This window comes from Periplaneta americana, chromosome 1 (genome assembly GCF_040183065.1).
Source record: "Periplaneta americana isolate PAMFEO1 chromosome 1, P.americana_PAMFEO1_priV1, whole genome shotgun sequence".
Taxonomy (NCBI): domain Eukaryota; kingdom Metazoa; phylum Arthropoda; class Insecta; order Blattodea; family Blattidae; genus Periplaneta; species Periplaneta americana.
This window is the reverse complement of record NC_091117.1, coordinates 39477272-39492773: the sequence shown is the minus strand read 5'-3', so window position 1 is coordinate 39492773 and position 15502 is coordinate 39477272. Positions and strand designations below refer to the sequence as shown.

At 37.3% G+C, this 15502-nt stretch overlaps 1 protein-coding gene across 3 annotated transcripts in view; it reads left to right on the top strand.

Moving 5' to 3' along the window:
* Positions 1 to 11126: 11126 nt before the first annotated feature.
* LOC138694624 (neural-cadherin-like) overlaps positions 11127 to 15502 on the top strand; it is a 1043497-nt gene continuing 1039121 nt past the window's right edge. For 2 of the 3 annotated variants that reach the window (XM_069818545.1, XM_069818553.1), the window contains exons 1-2: positions 11127 to 11198; positions 11308 to 11427. The gene's annotated coding sequence lies outside the window, so the exon portion shown is untranslated. The remainder of the gene's footprint in view (positions 11199 to 11307; positions 11428 to 15502) is intronic. The other variant, XM_069818562.1, reaches the window with a different exon arrangement.

The following is a 15502-nucleotide window of genomic DNA, read 5'->3' as shown; positions in this document are numbered from 1 at the left end:
TTCTTGTCTTCCCCTTGTTTTTCTTGTCTTCCCCTTGTTCTTCTTGTCTCCCCCTTGTTCTTCTTGTCTTCCTCTTGTTTTTCTTTTCTTCCCGTTGTTCTTCTTGTCTCCCCCTTGTTCTTCTTGTCTTCCTCTTGTTCTTCTTGTCTTCCTCTTGTTCTTCTTGTCTTCCTCTTGTTCTTCTTGTCTTCCTCTTGTTCTTCTTGTCTTCCTCTTGTTCTTCTTTGTCTTCCTCTTGTTCTTCTTGTCTTCCTCTTGTTCTTCTTGTCTTCCTCTTGTTCTTCTTGTCTTCCTCTTGTTCTTCTTGTCGTCCTCTTGTTCTTCTTGTCTTCCTCTTGTTCTTCTTGTCTTCCCCTTGTTCTTCTTGTCTTCCTCTTGTTCTTCTTGTCTTCCTCTTGTTCTTTTTGTCTTCCTCTTGTTTTTATTGTCTTCCCCTTGTTCTTCTTGTCTTCCCCTTGTTCTTCTTGTCTTCCCCTTGTTCTTCTTGTCTTCCCCTTGTTCTTCTTGTCTTCCCCTTGTTCTTCTTGTCTTCCTCTTGTTCTTCTTGTCTTTCCCTTGTTCTCTTGTCTTCCTCTTGTTTTTCTTGTCTTCCTCTTGTTTTTCTTGTCTTCCTCTTGTTTTTCTTGTCTTCCCCTTGTTCTTCTTGTCTTCCCCTTGTTCTTCTTGTCTTCCCCTTGTTCTTCTTGTCTTCCCCTTGTTCTTCTTGTCTTCCCCTTGTTCTTCTTGTCTTCCCCTTGTTCTTCTTGTCTTCCCCTTCTTCTTGTCTTGCCCTTGTTCTTCTCGTCTTCCCCTTGTTCTTCTCGTCTTCCCCTTGTTCTTCTTGTCTTCCTCTTGTTTTTCTTGTCTTCCTCTTGTTTTTCTTGTCTTCCTCTTGTTCTTCTTGTCTTCCCCTTGTTCTTCTCGTCTTCCTCTTGTTCTTCTCGTCTTCCCCTTGTTCTTCTCGTCTTCCTCTTGTTCTTCTCGTCTTCCTCTTGTTCTTCTTGTCTTCCTCTTGTTCTTCTTGTCTTCCTCTTGTTCTTCTTGTCTTCCTCTTGTTTTTCTTGTCTTCCTCTTGTTCTTATTGTCTTCCCCTTGTTCTTCTTGTCTTCCCCTTGTTTTTCTTGTCTTCCCCTTGTTCTTCTTGTCTTCCTCTTGTTCTTCTTGTCTTCCTCTTGTTCTTCTTGTCTTCCTCTTGTTCTTCTTGTCTTCCTCTTGTTCTTCTTGTCTTCCCCTTGTTCTTCTTGTCTTCCTCTTGTTCTTCTTGTCTTCCTCTTGTTCTTCTTGTCTTCCTCTTGTTCTCCTTGTCTTCCTCTTTTTCTCCTTGTCTTCCCCTTGTTCTTCTTGTCTTCCCCTTGTTCTTCTTGTCTTCCCCTTGTTCTTCTTGTCTTCCCCTTCTTCTTGTCTTGCCCTTGTTCTTCTCGTCTTCCCCTTGTTCTTCTCGTCTTCCCCTTGTTCTTCTTGTCTTCCTCTTGTTTTTCTTGTCTTCCTCTTGTTTTTCTTGTCTTCCCCTTGTTCTTCTTGTCTTCCCCTTGTTCTTCTTGTCTTCCCCTTGTTCTTCTTGTCTTCCCCTTCTTCTTGTCTTGCCCTTGTTCTTCTCGTCTTCCCCTTGTTCTTCTCGTCTTCCCCTTGTTCTTCTTGTCTTCCTCTTGTTTTTCTTGTCTTCCTCTTGTTTTTCTTGTCTTCCTCTTGTTCTTCTTGTCTTCCCCTTGTTCTTCTCGTCTTCCTCTTGTTCTTCTCGTCTTCCCCTTGTTCTTCTCGTCTTCCTCTTGTTCTTCTCGTCTTCCTCTTGTTCTTCTTGTCTTCCTCTTGTTCTTCTTGTCTTCCTCTTGTTCTTCTTGTCTTCCTCTTGTTTTTCTTGTCTTCCTCTTGTTCTTATTGTCTTCCCCTTGTTCTTCTTGTCTTCCCCTTGTTTTTCTTGTCTTCCCCTTGTTCTTCTTGTCTTCCTCTTGTTCTTCTTGTCTTCCTCTTGTTCTTCTTGTCTTCCTCTTGTTCTTCTTGTCTTCCTCTTGTTCTTCTTGTCTTCCCCTTGTTCTTCTTGTCTTCCTCTTGTTCTTCTTGTCTTCCTCTTGTTCTTCTTGTCTTCCTCTTGTTCTCCTTGTCTTCCTCTTTTTCTCCTTGTCTTCCTCTTGTTCTTCTTGTCTTCCTCTTGTTCTTCTTGTCTTCCTCTTGTTCTTCTTGTCTTCCTCTTGTTCTTCTTGTCTTCCTTTTGTTCTTCTTGTCTTCCTCTTGTTCTTCTTTTCTTCCTCTTGTTCTTCTTGTCTTCCCCTTGTTCTTCTTGTCTTCCTCTTGTTCTTCTTGTCTTCCCCTTCTTCTTCTTGTCTTGCCCTTGTTCTTCTTGTCTTCCCCTTGTTCTTCTCGTCTTCCTCTTGTTCTTCTCGTCTTCCTCTTGTTCTTCTCGTCTTCCTCTTGTTCTTCTTGTCTTCCTCTTGTTCTTCTTGTCTTCTTCTTGCATTTTTGAGCTTGTGCTCTATACGCCTCTATACATATTTTGCCTAACTTCGATGGTATTGGAACTCATTATAACAGACTTAATTTTCAGTAGCTTGCCTAATTCGAGAATCGAAGGCATGCCTTTTTAGTTTGAAGCCAACTGAAGTGTCCCTTCTCCCAATAAAAATAGCACTGTATAACTGAAGTAATATCTGATTGATTATTAATATTTTTTGACATAACTTTGTTATTGATCTTGGTTATTGTCGTGAGTGGTTACTAGCGAAGAGATTCATATTATGCAAAGTGAATGTAGCTTGTAACAGGCTGTAATATACGAAAAATAATAATCCTTTGAAATAACGTGTTGGTAAAAGATTTTACATGCTTCTGATTATGCAAATGTTCTTTGGGTAAATGTTCTGCATGCATATTTTCCTCCTTATACAAGAAAATGTACATGTTTGCCGTATAGTTACCCTTTTAAATCTCAGATTTATTAAGAAAGTGCAATTTTGTTTTACGATAATGGCTACTGAAAAAAGCCGTTATTATAGTACTTGGTGCTTACGGAGCTTAGACAGTCTCTTCTTACTTATTACACGATAGAGGGAATGTGTACATCGATTTAGACACGGTTACGTACTCTCTAATTGTATTCAATGCTTTCTACTAAGCTAGGAACATGCACGTATAAAGTACTGATCTCTTTTCATATTTCTATCACTCTTAGATATAGATTATTAGTGATCTCTTTTGTTCTTGGATGTAGAGACTAAAGGAATAATAATAATAATAATAATAATAATAATAATAATAATAATAATAATAATAATAATAATAATAATAATAATAATAGTAGTAATAGTAATAATAATAATAGTAGTAATAGAAATAGTAATAGTAGTAGTAATATTAATAGTAATAATAATAATAATAATAATAATAATAATAATAATTATAAAAATAATAATAATAAAAATAATATAGTAATAGTAATAATAATAAAAATAAAACAATTTCGGAACAGGAACTACACTGAACCAAATCTGAAGGTCTACTACTACTTAGAAGCAAACATTCTTATGGAGGCAGATAAAAAGTTATTTTTTTTTCTCCACCACGTTAACAATTTCAAAACAAGTGCTTATACAAGGAAATCATTTTATTTTTACTAACATTTCTAATATTAACCTGCTTATACCTTTGGATTAACGGTTGAGAACCGGAAGCACCGTTTGCTACCACTTTCCACGACTGGAGCTCGATGATACTGGTGTAAAATACAAACAAATCACTTTACTAGGTATAGGAGGGAAGAAAAGTAGTTCATCCATTTACGTAAAGTAGGAAATATCGCGATTTTGAGTTTGATAATTTTCATTAGGCTTTTCTTTAATAAAAAAAACAGTACTGTATTAACAATAAGTGTTTTTTACTCATGAACTGAATTATCCATTCGGACGTATTCATTATGCAGTGTACATTATACTGTCTACAGCACATTAACGTACAATACAGAACATGAAGTTAAATTGAAAAATAATCATAATATGGATATTTAAACACAATTTTGAAAATGGTGACCGTTCATTTCGATACAGGCTTCAGTTCTTTTGTGCATATTATTACATTATAGACTATTGCACCTTAATTCAAATTACCAATTTCTTCCTTCGTACTAGTAACTCATGTTGAATTAATTCTATACCTACACTATAAAAGAGTAGGGACTACCTTACATACTGCAAGTTCAGTCTTCACTTCTGCCCGATTCGAGAAGATAAATTTATTCACACAGGCTATCTAATGTCCGTCCAAGTGGTTTTGTCGCAGGGTCGTACAAAGGCGGAAAATCACGTGACAATTAATTAACGAGGCCTTTTTATTTAAGTTATTTTAAACAATTGTATAATATTACGTAGACGTCAAATTCCTAACAGAAAAGAGCTAAGACAGCCCAGCCACTATCCTTTACAGAGGGACGTGCAGAAGCGGGTCGGGGAAACCGGGATGCGACATAGGCAAACGGACGACAGTACCTGTGCTGAAAGCGAACATATTTCTGGAACGTACTATACTCAGTACTGTTTTGTGTTTACTATGACCCTAAGGCGACTTTGAGTGCATACGCTTTGTTCTGTGTGGAGAACAGTTGGAAGTTTACTAGTAGAGGGGATGGGCGTGAAGTACATTCAAAACTCAGGTACAATAAAAATTGAAGTAAAAATAAAATTATGTCCCTGCACAAATTTTGGCCACTCGAGCGCAATTATAGGGCCCCACCCGTCAGGAAGTAAGTTTCCCTGGGGTCTACAAAAAGAAAACACAATTTCATGGAAATATTAATTGGAACAGATGTCGCAATTGTTGAGCTATTTTTGAACATGTTTCCCCCCTCCCCGGAATTGAGTAATTTTTCATACCATGGGATCAATTTTTGTATCCCTGTGTCGTAGAAGTCTGCCGCCTGAGATCGGAACCAGTGTGTGACAGCCGTCTGCACCTCTCTGTTGATTCCATGGTATGACAAATGCCTCAACATAATTCTGCAGTGGAAATCAGCGTGCAATGATTCATTCATGCTGCTTTCCTGACCTCTAGAGTTGTTCGATTGAAACAAATATTGCAAAGATTATAGAGAAAAGTCGTCGTCGTTTTCCTAACAAGTATTAGGCCTTGTGGCCTGTTACGGTCTCAAACTAGAATTTTCAATCCATCTCTTCTTCTGACGACCCAGGTATCTTTTGCCATGCGGGCGGTAATGAAACAGTGCTTTTGGAATTCTGCATCGATCCATTCGTTCGAGATGATCCTTCCACTGAAGTTGATATTTGCTGATGAACTGCATAATGGGTTCTATTTAAGTTCTTTATAGAGAAAAGTAAAGTGGAAAAAATGGCACATAAGCGTATGTTCTGTTTTCCTAGCCACCACCTCAATTTATTGATCTGCCTATCTTTTCAAATGTCTCCTTCCAGCTGGTGTGTACTGTAGAAATGACCTTGATAACCTGTTTTTGCTCATCCGTAGTAGGCTACATGCCGTGTCCACTGTGTTCTACATTGTTCGATTTTTGTATCTAGTTCGTTCATTGCTAATTATTTTCTTACGTCTCCATTTTTTCTTGTTCAGAAATCTGTAGTCCCACTGTTATTACAAATTACATTTCTGAAGACTATATTTTTTGTATACATAAATTTCTTCATGTGTAGTTCAGACCTGTGAGGCGTATAATAGCATTTGGTTTGCCATAGTTTAAACAATAATTCGATTTAGGCATCGTTCCCTGTTTTATTATGCACGTTTCTTAAGGTTCTGCAGATACGCTACAATTTGGATATTCTTTCTTGAATATCCTGGTCCATATAAGTCCCGTTACACACTTGAAGAGATCTCGCTAGCGAGAAATGTGTTGCGAGAAAGAGGCGAAGAGACTTCCTCCATACACTTAGCGAGCTCTCGCTATCACAGATCACACCTTCCTTCATACAGAGAGCATTTTTCTGATTATAGTAATCGCTCGTTGGGGGAAATATTATAGGTTATGTATTTACGTATATTATCGTTCTTAAATATATAACCTGTAAGTATATTGTCGTACTTTACAAATTATGTACGAACGCTACTATATTGAATCTGAATATTCAGATGATGAGGAGATGGAGTTGTATGAACATATTATGTTAATGAAAAGAAATAGTAGGCCTAAATACTGTGGCCTAAAATTAAAGCCAGATACAGTATATCTGGAAATCACATTGTATCTCACGAAGATAAGGGAGAGTTTCGGTCACTGATTTCGATTTGGATGATGATTCGTTTAGGCGTTATTTCAGGTTGAATAGACCTCAGTTTTTTGCCACTCATGATATGACAGAAGATTCTTTGCTATGTTCTGATTAAAATTATGTAAACTGTTAAGATATACAGATACTATATATTATCTCAAATGTTATAATTAATATTATTAAATCTCATCAAAATAAAATATAGGGTAACTTAGTCGGAATAGGGTCAAAAATTACAAAATAGAGATGACGTTTAACAACTTAGTATTTATTAAACATAAAATATACCAAATTTTTAGATTAGTCTTTAAGCAACAAATCACATTAGTGTTAAATTCAATAATAACAAAAACCTATGAACGATATATGTTAATTTCACTCTAGTGCACGACCCTATTCACCCTACCAAGTTAGGCTAAATCGGGTCAACCATTAGGGCGAATGGGGTCATTCTTACAATGCTCTTTTGGATCACCAAAAATAAGAAATAAGTTCCAAATTTTAATAATTCAATCTGCATTTGCCATAAATGAACTTCTTTCTCTTGGCCCCAACAGAATGTTCGTGGTACCATTATTTTCTGCCTCCCATGCATTGAATCCAGTCTCCAAGTTTCTCTGAGCGAGGATCACTATATTTCACGGAGCAGAATCTACAGGTCCTTTTCTTGTTCCTGATTGAACGTTGTTTGACCACCTTTATTTTTAACGGCCTATCTTCACCGCTTTGCAGACGGCGCTGTAGGCATGAATGCGCAACTCCATACAGATCGGCTGCATGACGTTGACTCCTCTTCTCTCGAAATGCCTTAATGGCTTTCTGCATTTGGTCTTCAGTCCATGCACGAGACGTATTGTTTATATTACTAGGCATCTGAGACAAATATATGAATAAATGGACTTAAAATCCATGTACAGACATTGACCCCATTTACCCGTAATTGTGTGACCCTATTCACCCGAAATGTAGTGACATTAGAAACCATAGGTTGGTACTACTGACGTAACCTTTACAGCATCCTCAGTGCCATAACCTATGATATAAGAAATGCACTTGATTCTATGAACAATTCGGGGAAATTCTGAACTACGTTCATTGCACAATAACGGAAACCTTAAAAACGATAAATTAAAGTACAGACTACAAATAGCTCTTACGTTTTACAAGTCTTCTTTCCTCCATTATTCACAGCTTTAACACAAACATTAACCACAAGCTTTGGCGCCAAACACATAGAAGACATTCTACTGATTGACAATAGATGGCACCACATGATAGAAAACATTTATGCTTGCTGTGGGAAAGAAATACCTGAAACTGACCCGATTCAACCACTGCCCCGATTCCGACTAAGTTACCCTAACCCTATTTATGTTCAGATCAACTGATATTTGACTCCAGATTTCTTCTTTAAGTTTCGTGTTTTTATAGTTTTCATCCCGTGTATCATATAAATAGGCCTACGGGTGACATCGTAAAAGTTCGATAAGTTTCTGACTGCAATTTATCAGCTATCTTTCCTCATTGTCAAAAAAAAAAAGTTAAAAACAATGCAATTCATCGCCACCTGTGATATTACTTCATCTTTTTCTACATTCAATCGTCATAAAAAGTATAAATGTCAAACATCTTTGATAAATGTGTCAAGAAAATTCGCTGAGCTACCGATTTCAGCGAGAAACTCGCTCGAGGTTTTCGCCTCGAACGAGAATCTCTTCCAGTGTGTGGACGTCCATTTCAATCCATGTTATCAATCTTTGAATTTTCTCGCAACACATTTCTCGCTAGCGAGATCTCTTAAAGTGTGTAACGAGCCTAATATCGCTCTAGAGCAGTGGTCGTCAGCAGTCGCTGAAATGGGTAAAGAGTATTCGGTGCAACATCATATGTCCCGTCGTGCAGCAGGCAGAGAGGGAGAGAGCATAGTCGCCAGTAGCTACGGATGCACCATAGTGCAGTCTCTTATCCACAGGTATGTAGTGGCCTGAGTTCGTTTAGTAGTGAGGGACTGAAGAATACTGTACCTCTGATCACGAACCGGATTGTACACTAACGCACGGATAAACAAAACTCAATGCGCCACCTCACTCCATCTATACTCCGTTGCACTGTAACTTCACTTCATTCTTAAGTTGTCTCGGATCCTAAGCCTGGATATCACTATGTGTGTATTGAATACAGAGTCCAGATTTTAGAGCTACTTTATGGGGGGGGGGGGAAAGGACATTTGTCGCGTTAATAAAATTATTTTTTACTTTAGTGTATAACTAAAAGTTTATTTTAATTTTTTTTTATTTTTAAGTAGGTTATTTTACGACGCTTTATCAACATCTTACGTTATTTAGCATCTGAATGAGATGACGGTGATAATGCCGGTGAAATGAATCCGGGGTCCAGCACCGAAAGTTACCCTGCATTTGCTCATATTGGGTTGAGGGAAAACCGCAGAAAAAACCTCAACCAGGTAACTTGCCCCGACCGGGAATCGAATCCTGCCCACCTAGTTTCGCGGCCAGACTCGCTAACCGTCACTCCACAGGTGTAAACTTTTTATTTTTATTTTTATGTTAAATGTTTACGTTTTTGAACACACAGCAAGTGTACTTATGTTAATAAGGCGTTTTTTTGTCTTGTGTTGTAAATCATCTCGCAAACTTCTGGGGGTTGCGACCCCTCGTTTGGGAAACACTCTTTTAGAGAATCTGTGTAATATATTGAATAGTATGGGCGGAAGAATTGTTTCAATCCCTGTGTAACTATTTCTTTTCTGTTGTATTTCTCAGTATAGAATATTGGGGGGGGGGGGGTATTCATTGTTATGTAATATGTTCCATCCGTTGTTGAATTTAATAACATAAATGAATCGGTTAGATTTAAAACCAACCCAATAAGTCACTCATTTTATATTTTCGTTTTGTGTGAAAAAATGAAAGTCGCATCCTTGACTCGTCATCCCATGTTATGGTTTTGACAGTCTCTAAGTCACGGACTTGAGGTTTCTCAGAGTAACCATGGTTCCCTCCTAGAGTTCGCTCCCTGTACAGAGCTTTTATTTTATCTCTACTTCTGTGCATCGTCACAGCTTTCAGTGAGAGGGAAAAGAGATAGCAGAAGGTTGTAATGTTTAATGCTCACGATTAAGATACGCCACTTGATTAACGGCTACTCACCGGCAGAGATACAATAAGAGCTGTTTGATAGCATGCAAGTCTCACGCTGTAAAAGCAAGTTGCGTTTAGTTTTTTTACAGTATTCTTTCAGATTGTTTAAGGCCTATTGTGTCAACATGTCTTCATGGGCGATAGTGAGGTAAATTAACCCGTTAAGAAGGAAAAGGGAATAAAATACGGGTTTGTATAAGTGAAACAAGATTATGATGGTCATTGTGATGCCAGAAGAAAGATCGTATTTGCACAGTCTTCCAGTAAGTGTAAAGAAAACGGAGAATTTGAATAAAAAAAATAGAGATATTTACCTAATCAAGAGAGTATTTGAAGTTTCTGGAAGAGTATGTATGATTGGGACTAACTAATTGGGAGATGAAGTGAGGATCTCCATTCCTGAAAATTTTTCTGTGTAACTTGACGCGGGTTCAAGCTCACAATATTTAGTGTCATACAATCTTTGACGTTTTACTGACGCACATTGCGTCATGTTACGAAAATTACTGAAACAATTATGAATCCAGTACACTGTTCTGAACAAAATTTACGGATCCATCTTGAGTCTTGCGTACACTACTTTTAACACTTTATTACAGAAAATTGATAAACGGGCAACTTCCTAGTCTTATATACTTAAGCACGTGGACTTACAGCTGTTTCGGTATATGCACCATCGTCAGAGCCTACTGGATCATAGCGTCATCTTGATATCGCTGCCTGTTGTAAGGATGTGTTTGTGTGTTGTAATGTGGAGTCAAATAGTGTGTTCTGAAATTGATCTGTGTGTTGAGAATTTGATTTGGGTGTGTTTTAGTGTGTCTGTATATTTCATATTGTTCTAGTGTGTTGAGTTTTTGGTTTCTGGGTTGGATGTGTAGGATTTCCATGTCTGTACTTATGTTATTGTATGTATGGTTAGCATTAGTTATGTGTTCGGCGTATGTAGATGTATTGTGTCCTCTGGTTATTGCTTTAATGTGTTCTTTGTAGCATTTTAAATACGGAAAGAAAATTGGTGGGGAACGAAATGTTGGTGGGACACGGCCTCGGTGGCCCCTAAGGACGCCCCCCCCCCCTCTGATAGGATTGCATTTGACTCCGGGATAGAAGCTAAGAAAGCGCGTGGTTAGCGTCCCCCCACTCCTACTGAAGAGGTATAAACAAACTTCGAGCACAGTGTCTGCAAGATTTCTGAAATTCCAGGTCTGAATGTATGCAAGCGTGGTCGACGCTACGTGAGCCGGCCAGAAAATGTTTCAAGTGCATTTCAGCCCCATCGTTGCAGTGCCGTCATTAATTATGCCATCAGATTCGTATGAGCCACATGCCATCAGGCGTTCCCCGAGAGATACCGCTCCTCCCCTTTCCCCTCCTCTTCGTATTGTCTTCGTGATGTAACACCAATAATGCCTTACGTACGCAGTCTGCAAGCGGTAACAGGAGATTCCCTCAAGGTCATGTAGGGGCGATCCAAGGCAGAGGGGAAGTTCTTTGATCTACCAGCAGACGACGATGTCAAAACTTGACAGTTCTACGAAAACACCAAGTTATTTCGTTTACGCATGTATATGAATGAACCGGTAAGTTAACAGAAAAACAAAGCTTAGATTTTTACTGCTTATTTTCTGTAGTTGTATGAGATTCTGTTTGATACGAAGTTTTACCGAGTAAATTGTGGTGAACTGGATTCGTAAAAACGCGCTCGTGCCTCGTAGTTTTCGGCGGCGTGCACCTTGACAAAGAGGGGGCTCTTCCGTTTGCCTGGCGTTCCGACGCACACCGCATCGTACAGCTCAACTGATCACTGTCTATACTGAAAAACACGAAACGAAACGTAATTATTCGCGTTTATAGCTTACTACTGCTTCGGAATCATTGTTTGTATCCCAATAGTCCACTATCGTAAGACTTGTAATTCATATGTTGTTTTCGTTCGATTTCAGTTGGTGGGGAGGCTGTACGCTAGGTGGAACAGCGGTCGTTACCAGCAGGAGCAGTACTCTTGTTGTAAGTGGTCGTGTCGGTTGGTAGGAGAATATCCAGCTGAAATCTGTCTTAGTAAAGTAAGTAGAAAAGAGTTAATGTTTGTTTTCTGTGATGTAAGTCAGTGATTACAGTGTTATTAAACGATATTCCGTTGGATGTTGCGAATACCACGCCGCCCTGTGTCGCTGCGCTGTTGTTTTATGGACTGTGAGGTTGTGGTGGCCATTCGCCGGGAAACGTCAGATCTGTATAAATTGGCGGGTGATGTTTTTCGCTTTCTGTTGGCGGGAATTAGTTGCGAAAAGAAGGATTTATGTCATTACCACGATATGCGATGTATGTAGCTTGATTCCTATTCGAAGTGGGTAAACTGGTGTGTGTTTTGTACGAAGCGCTGAGAATCGTGTGCTCTCGGAAGTTATTGATTTTACGAGAAAAGAACACGGCTATGTGTAAATGTGTGCGAGTGTGACTCCCGTAGTGGGAAGAGCTTAGATCGCCGACTAGGAAAAGAGAACTGCATCTTAATAAACTGCGTTTCTGTTTATAATAAATGACAGGAAAGTGCATGTGTGTGTAATTTTTTTATATACTTGTGTCAGGCCGCATGTTGAAAGCGTCAAGTTTTCCTTGACGAGGAAATTGGATGCTGCGTGGGTGCGTTTAAATGTAGTGATTATACGTTTACGAGGGGGAGTGAAATATCGAAACCTTTTTGAAAACAAATAATTATAATAAATATTCAAAATTTTATGTAGCCCCGCCCTTTCACTCGGGGATTGTTCGTTGGTTGTCGAGTTACGTCGTTTCCCAGATAATTTGCTGCGGGATTCAGGTAAGCCGAATGCAATCGATAACATCAGAATATGCTTATAAGCAAATATATATGTATATATGAAAAATGTCGTAATAAGATGTAGTGTTTCTTCTCCTTGGATTTTGATGATATTCCAGCGGTTTCAGCAGTGTGTAAAAGCTCATATCTTAGAAGCTTGAATTTTTGTGGTTAAAGACGACAAGAAGTGGTGTTAAATCATTGTAAGTGTTCACAGTCTTCACAGAGGTACATCCAGAAGTGATGAAGATACTGTTTCATAATTTAATACAACCTGGTAATAAAATGGGGTCATATTTTCAAAATGGCTAATTCTTGGACGCTCAGTTTATTTCGTGATGCGTAACTTTGTCCCTTATTTATCACATTACAGCAGTTTATTCATGAAATACGGGTGTAAGAAATTGTTTTTTAGAATACTTGCTGAAGATATTGTGTGAAAGCATTATTCAGTGTAAATTCTGTGTGCGTATATGTTATGCAGCAGTTATTAAAAGTGGTGCGTATTTAATTTCGAAAATGACTAAAACATAATTATTATACATGTAAATATCTTGGAAGGAATACACAAATTTTTCTTTATTTTCAATTTCATTCTAATTCGTCTAATTCAGCAAACTAATGACTGATTGAAATAATGTCATACTTCGAGTGTACTTTTGGACGCTTTTGATTTTATTCCGAACTTTTTGTCTTTTCTCTACTCGGTTTTAGTGCTAGAAATCTACGGCGTTATTAAAATAACGAAAAAGATAAATACGGTAATGGTTGCTGCCATGTTGAACCCAGCTTGACTTCGTTTGACCCCTCTGCACAAGGGTCATGAGGATGTAAATTGTCAGAATGAGGCGAAATGAAGGAAACCGTATTAAAATTTTTGTGATGCAAGTCATAATGTTGCAACGAATTTTGCAAATGACGTTTGATAACTGTGAAGTTAATTTTTGAATTTCGTAATGATTCAGATAAGGGCTCCATCTTAGTTCGATGACCTTACATAGCACCGCATCCATTGCAGAGCAAATATGCGAATTTATATCATAATATTTTCGAACTTACCATGAATTTCGATTTTGCTACTGTTACCCTGTTTTCACGCTGTAGGCCTATGTGGTATATGATTAGGAAGAATGTAGCACACTGAGATCATACATTTCTTTAACTTCTATGCCATTTAGAATAGTGTTTGTTATCTTGGGGTGTGCGAAATTCTCAAATTCGTGGCGTAGGCTGTATTGCTTAGAAAAGATTTTACTTGATAAAATAAAATACAACTTTCAGTCAGATTTTTTCTCGCTAAGAGATATAACTTCATACATTGCTTGTGTTACTATTTAAATTTATATTTTTAATTTTTACTTTCGTATTATATCCATGGTTCAAGTAGTAGTGTCTTCAACAATAACTATAGTTGACTCGTGTCTGATTTCCTATAAGGAAGTGAAGGTGTATTTCTCTGCTGCAGAATTTGGTGTGTGGCTTGTAAATATGTTTTATTGTTAGTGGTCTGTTAATCTTAACTTCATACTATTAACCACACGACTATTCAGCCATTTCACTTGTCACGAGTTTTACACTTTTACCATTTTCAAACTCTACAGGCTATATTGAAAATGAATGACTTTGTCAACTTTTATTATTAGAATCAATTTAGAAGCTGAGTATCATTTTACCGAAAAAAAAGTTGTTTGAATAAAATTTATCATTATTGCAGAAAATAAAGAAAAGGTTTGTCACGGATGTTACAGGATTTAACAATTACCTTACCTTATTATTATTTACCTTATTAACAATAAGTGTAAAATACAGATCTCTGGTTCAAGGAAAAATATAATTATTCAGTCTCATAGTGTTCATGTGAAAGTTATGCAAATCTCATGGCATCCAATTAATTTACAAAAACATAATCGGTAAATATTTTATATCTGTTTCTTTCAATGTTACCCACATTTTGTCACGGATGTTACAGATGAGTTAATGTCCAGTTTCAAAACAACTGTGACATTTCTAAGTCAAAATATTCACGTGAACTGTAAGATTGCTCTTAAAATGAATGGTAGAAGGAATATAGTACAGAGTAAAAAGTTGCTTGATCCTGGAACTCGGGAATTAACAGTGCAGGCTCTCAAAATATTTCTTCAACAACTGCTCCTTGAAAAACATGCATTAACAGCTGATCTCTCTGTGAGTAAGTGCCGCAAACTTTAGGAAAACAGAAGTAGCCTACCCATTATCTAGCCAAATCCACTTAGATTCAATACTCATGAAACTTGTAAAATATTTTCCTTTTGAAAATAAAACATTGGAATATTTAAATTTAGAGCCTTATCTATGTCTTGCACAAATAATGAACAAATATTTCTGAAAAATACTTTTTCATTGGAATTTCCGGTTTGCCTGGAATGGCTGTAATATAAATAGCCTATACCTATACTTAACTGTCTAGTGTTGGGTCTGAATGCTTTGAAAAGTGAGGAAAAGTGGGCAAAAGACCACATACTTTGGAAGTAGATAGTGATATTTTTTTGTTAGTAAATAATACACAGTAATTTTAATTTAAGGGTTCAGAAAAATAATTTTACTTGCCCACTTTTTTGTCAAAAGCAAAATTGTAATTTAACACACATACTGAATAGAATTGAATTAAAGAGATGCTAGTTATTCACTATATTTTAAATGGAATAGTTAATAGTTAATTACACTGTCGCAGGGAAGTAATTGGCTTGCTCTTTGGTGCAAGGGGCACTATATCAAGATTTTGTATAATTTTCTTTCATCGTTTCCATATCGATCTTTCGGAACTTCAAGATATAGCCACTAATGTTTTAAGACATTCCTTGTTAATTGTAAATAACCATATGTACAGTTCTATGTATGAATAAATTATTCATGCCGAGGATAGCTGCCCCCCAAAATAAATTAAAATGAAATAAAATTAAAATTTAAAATAGAATATGTTGATCTACAATTAATTTAGGTGCTGTTACCGCTCGGTACCCCTTTTTCAAGGGCAGCTATCCTTTTTAGATTCTTCTCTCAAGCTAGCCAACATTTAGGGTGACCAGACAATCCCTTATTTTCAGTTATTGTTCCTGGAGAATAAACGTTTCCGTTTTTGTCCACGGAAAGCAGTTTTGTCCCTTGAAGTCTATTTTTGTTGCATTTAATATATTACATGTAAGTACTATATTAACTGAACTGTCGTAATTAATCTTGATTTTTCTGAATGGCGGCCCCTATTGAAAAAAAAAAAAACATGCTTTAAGAAGTTGACACTATTTAAGCACTCATACCTTTCATTTCGGCGAAGTCAGTTG